Raw genomic sequence first — 6000 nt, 5'->3', positions numbered from 1 at the left:
GCTTACCACCTGGTTCAAAAAAATGGTTTTGGTCTGTAGAAGCCCTTTTCCACTGCAGTAAGTCAAAGATAGATAATGTCCTAGAAAATTAAAGATTTTATTTAAAATTTGATATTTTGCAATATTTTACTTTGGAATATACTTTGGAATATTTTGGATCTGGAAGAAATTTTAAGTAAGAAGAAGTAAGAAGTAAGTCAGCTGCTCCCTTGTTTTTACTCGGGGTCACCTTAGCAGAGCTGTATGTTGTTTTGGCACAAATGTGGCAGGGGTGGGGTTTGAACTGGGAACCTTTTGCACTGGACCGAAGCGCACTAACCCCTTGGCCACCACCCCTGCCTGAGCATTTTGGTATATTTAATTAAAAAAATTGATAATAATGATCTTCAATAACATTTTGTCAGCAGATGAACAATGTTCTCAGAAGTAATGTGGGTAATTTTTGAATCTATCTGCAACATATTCTAAATCCAGAATCCATAATAATGTTTGATATATAACAACAATAAACTGAAAGGTATGGATGGTTCTTGATGAAATTGTATGAGCATATAGATAAATTCTTTGGAAACATATAAGTGAAAGTTGAGCGTTTGGCAGTGGGGAATATGTGGACTTAGCTAGAAGGTATTGTTAGCTTGGTGACATTAGCTACAGCGATAGTGCTACAGTTACAGAGGCATTATACTCATTGTAGTTTTTAATACCCGCATCTAAGCTACCCATGCATCAGTCCTCCAAATTCTGACCAAGCCTCTTACCCGTAGCTAGCTTGGTAACATTAAGATAGGTAGGTGTGTTCGGGCTTCCGTTGACCCACCCAGGTCATGCCGGTTCCACCTGTTTTCCCATTTTTGGATTGGCCGGGAGTCATGCGAAGTCAAACACTACCTCGATGGCGACATATTGACCCACCCCATTTGAAATTCAAGCCCACTCTTGATATCACGGAAGGTTTGTCCAGTACATTTACAGTCTATACTCCTGCTATCTGTGTGGCACTTGATTACCTCACCTGACCTTGTTATTGAAACAGTCTTTTTTTTTTTTTTTTGCCACGAAAAACCGAAAGGATGAAGATTCAAGAGCCATCTTCAGCCACAGTTTCGTCATCGAGGCCCTCGGATCGATTTCAGAAGGCGTCAAAACTTTTCTCTGCTTGTTTGTTGTTTTGTTTCAACATAACATTGTTAAAAAACTATAGAAAAGTAACCGAGGCAGATTAAAGCACTCTCTCTCTCTCTCTCTCTCTTTTTTTCTTTTTTCCCCCCGTGGTGTTCCCAGTAGAGCAGAGACTGAAATCTTTGCAGCCGTCAGAGTGATTAGGTGTGGCTGCGGAGGCCAGCTTCCTACCCCCATCTTCAGCAGGTCTTAATTTCATGTGAGTAGCTGAAAGGATGTGTTTGCGTTTATATTTGTGCCTTTTATGCCAAAAAACTTCAAAGGCACCCCTCTCTTCTTCACCTATCATCAATGACAGATTCTGCACCCTGGGAGAGAGAGGGAATCACTATCTTTCTTCATTTATTTGCTCTGCTTCAGAAAATGAAATGCACCACACATTCACTTAACCCCCCCCCCCCCCCCCCCCCCCAAAAAAAGAGCGTATTGAAGTGATACGGTGAGGGCTGCAGGTGAGGAGCGTCCGTTAATATGTTAATGTAATCCTCCTGTTAGGTGTCTCCAATCCTCTGAAGATGGGCAGTAATCAGTTTGTTCCTGTCTGCTGGCTTTCTGGGAGGGGAAGGCGGCACTAATCAGAAGTGGCGTAGCACTTGCACACGCCAGGCAAATGGGAGGGGAGCAGGCTGACACCTCACGGATTTATTACCTTCCCATCTCCGTCCCAAGATAGTTGTATCCTGCATAAGATGGGCAAAATAAATAGAGCTAATCACACCAAGATAACCAAACTTTGGGGGTGATGACATAGAAAAACCATGCAAATTCAGAATGAAGAAATACCTTTTTAAGTGCTATGAGTGCTTGTTTGAGTCATCGGTATTCTTTCTTGCTTGTCATATACTCCTATATTGGTAATGGGGCTTATTCCTAGTGGGAGAAAATCTACAGCTCTCCATGGATGAAACACAAGTCCGACGCACGTAACGTCTGCAGCCAAAGCCATCAGCCATTTATAGTTGGGTAGACTGAAGCTTTGAGGTGAGCAGCATCATATCTCCCTCCATCGCACTCGCATGGAGCTCGCACGGACTCCCTGTTTTGACCCAACCAGTGTTTCACTCGTGAACGCCGGAGTCTACTCAGCCGTTTCACACACAACAAAAGATCTGACTTGTTTTTGCACTCTGTGTCTCACACGCCTTAAAATCCATATTCATCAGCACTGAATTTGATCTTGCGAAAATGCGAAATCCCCGGCATTTATTTTTTGTGTGCTTGACGTCACGTAATACTCAGATTAGGTTTACAGAAAATACATTGCACCCTCTGATGAAGCTGTTCAATTTGAATTATATAGATTCTTAAAAATGTTTTTCTATTGTAAAAAACAACAAAAACTGTTATATCCCCCCCCCCCCACACACACACACACTGCTAATATGAAATGAAATTGTTTGGAAAAAATTGTATTTGTATTTTTTAAGTCTGCGAGGTTGTTCCAAGTCATAGAATCTCCAGTAAAATGTGTTAATTATTTGATGTTGCTGGTATGAGGGCATTGTGTCTTGGGGGTGTTGTAGACTCATCTGCTTCATGGTATGGAATCCAAGTATAAGCACCCGCACCAGTGGGCCTGTCTATATCAAACTAACCAGTACTCAGACTGTTAAGAGAAATAATTGAAAGACCAGTATTACCATGACATTCATGTCTGTGGTTGAATGTATAGAAATATTTGACCACAGCTGCATGTGCTCACTGTCATATTTAACTGTAGCGCTCCAGCCATTCTCTACTTAACTCTGTAGAACGATCACTGTTTTCAACAAGAAGTCATTAAATTTGGGATCAGGTGTGGATTCATACTAATTTTTTAAAACATTCTTCAACATAGCAAAAGCCGATCATGGTTGAATAATTTTCTCACAACTAACAAGCTTGATAAAACCAAAGGCAGCAGAAGAAATAGGAAGTTAGATGTGTGGAGGTGAGAGTTGAGACTTTGAATGTTAGCAGCTTGACTGGTAAAGAGAGAGAGCTAACTGATATGATGGAGAGGAGACAAGTACAAAAGACCAAGTGGAGGGGAAGTAAGGCCGGGAGCATCAGAGATGGGTTCAAACTATTCTGTCATGGTGTGGATGGAGGAGAAATGGTGTTGGAGTCCTTCTAAAGGAAGCATGTTTCACCCTCTGGGGTCCGAGGGCATTTTTTGGACAGTTCATTCGCCTGGCATAAATGTTTTATTATTGCTGTTAATAGCTCTCCCTGCATCCCACAATCAAGTTTTATGTCTCTTTTTTCAGGACAACCTGTGCTTTCATAATATATATGCTTTTGTTGTGTTTTATAAGTGTAATAATGGTTTACAATCAAAAATAAGAAAGATAAAAGTAAAGCAGAAAATAATTTTCCACACACAATTATTCAAAACACACAGCAAATCATAATAAACAACTGTTTTGACACTTTATAAAGGTAATTTGAGGTCTTGTGTGAAAGACTGTACTAGAGCCCGACCGATATATCGGCCGGTCGATATTATCGGCTGATATAAGCCCTTTTCAAAGTACTCACTATCGGCCGAAATAGAACGCAGATAATTTCTCATAAACAGAACAGTTACTGAAATAATGTGTCTGCAATGTAAAATGTCCTTGCACAGTTTGTCCAGTAGATGGAGCTCTGACTCCATTCAGCTGAGAGCTGCTTACACCCCTGCTTAAATATGTTCATCACCGGCCCCCGTAGTTCGCCGTCACACTGCACTGATCGGCTGACAAAGCATACAAGTAAGTTTATAAGGATGTTGTTTGTAATAACATTGCGATTACATTCACCCCACATTTCTCCCGTTTCAGTTCAACACAGTTTGATTAACTCAGTTTATGTAGTAATGTGTCAAATGTGCTTCATTGCGTCGGTCACGCTTTTTATTAAGCCCACATTGTGCAGACCTTATTTCTAGCATGAAAAACTTTTGTTTACTGCTAAGAGGTTGAAACATTCAGATTCACTTGTCGTCCGGAAGGGTTCTGGGAATTACTGCCATTCGTCATTAACCCTCTGGGGCCGACGTCGTCGTATACGATGGCTGGGACCAAGCTTTACTAAATTGTAAATAACTTTTTAATGACATGAGATAGAAACTTACTTTTTTTTTTGCTGAAAAGTTAACTCCGCAGACTTTTGATCCACCATCGGCCATCTTGGTACTCCTCATAGAAAATGTGTGATGACGTGCGCAATGTGAGTGTCCAATCGGAATTGGTTCTCCGTCACATGGTTTTCCAAAATCCAATCGTAGGGCAGATTTACCTCACGTGATATGGCAAAGATCATTTTCAGGAGTGATATCTTACTAGTTGGCCCGTTTGAATAGCCCCCTAACTGCTCCAATTGCATTTTTGCATTTTTTGAACTTGAAAATTCTTCTCTGTTATAAAGTTAATCAATATGCGGACAAAGCTTCAGCTTTTAGCTCATGCCTTTTTTGTTAAGGGTCCAAAAAGAACATTTTATTCATTTAAAAAAAAAATATTGGCTGATTTATCGGCTATCGCCAAATCAGCCGATTTATCGATTATCAGCATTTTTTTTTCATCCAAATATCGTTATCGGCATCGGCCTCAAAAAATCCATATCAGTCGGGCTCTAGACTGTACAACAAAAAAGTTCAAACAATAAACACAAATGCACATTTTGAACAATATATACAAAATGGTCTATACATTTATGCTCCAGTCTGAGGAGCGGCCCCTCTCCCTCACCCCATTGATATGGTAAACAGTGCTTTATGCCAGAGGGAGAGAGAGCCACAGAGTAATCCAGTAACATTCGAATGCAAACTAGTGGAGCAATCCTGATAGTTACACACTCTTTGTTTGAGCACGTGAGATTGTCATCAGAGGCTGTCCATCTGCTTTCACTTTCACTGTGCGTAATGGCGCAGGGTGCATTGGCAGGTCAACTAGTAAGATACCACTCCTGAAAACGATCTTTGGTTTATCATGTGAGATAAATCTTTCCTACGATTGGATTTTGGAAAACCATGTGACGGTGAACCAATTCCGATTGGACACTCACATTCTGCACGTCATCTCACAGCTTCTATGAGGAGTACAAAGATGGCCGACGGTGGATCGAAAGTCAGCGGAGTTAACTTTTAAAGCTTGGTCCCAGCCGTCTTATACGATGATGTCGGCCCCAGAGGGTTAATACACGTGTTGGATGTTAAGCAGGTGTCTGACAAGGGAATGAGTATGGAGTTGGGAATTGAAGGAGTGATGATAAATGTCATCAGTGTATATGCCCCCAAGTGGGTTGTGAAATTGAATTGAATGAAGATTTCTGGAGTGAGTTAAATGAGGTGGTAAAGAGTAAGAATGCTGATTAGAGTGGTCTTCAGTGGGCATGTTGGTGAAGGGAACAGAAGTGATGAGGGGGTGATGGGACAATATGATATCAAGGAGAGGAATGTAAAGGGCAGATGGTGTTAGATGTAGCAAAATGGCAGTTGTGAATAGTTATTTTAAGAAGAGGAGCACAGGGTGGCATATAAGCAGTGAGGAAGATGCTCACAGGTGACTATACCCCATGTAAGAGTTGCAACCTTAAACAAATTGGAGACTGTAATTGTGCATTCACACTCTGACAATTAGCCAGGTGTTTGCTAAAGGACAAGAAAAAGTTGATGAACCTCGACCAGGGCAACCCAGCAGTTCATTATGTTTAAAATCATCTAGGTTCATGTAAGAACGTCAACGTCAGAGGCTTGTCTGGACGGGCTATCATCCCTTGGGCATGTGAAGCAATATGTCAAACCTGTCTCAACAATGCACCAGTAGCAACTGACACAATCGCAGAGTTACATTG

The sequence above is a fragment of the Thalassophryne amazonica genome, chromosome 15 (genome assembly GCF_902500255.1).
Source record: "Thalassophryne amazonica chromosome 15, fThaAma1.1, whole genome shotgun sequence".
Lineage (NCBI taxonomy): Eukaryota > Metazoa > Chordata > Actinopteri > Batrachoidiformes > Batrachoididae > Thalassophryne > Thalassophryne amazonica.
The sequence above is the reverse complement of the archived record's forward strand: the minus strand, read 5'-3'. Positions refer to the sequence as shown.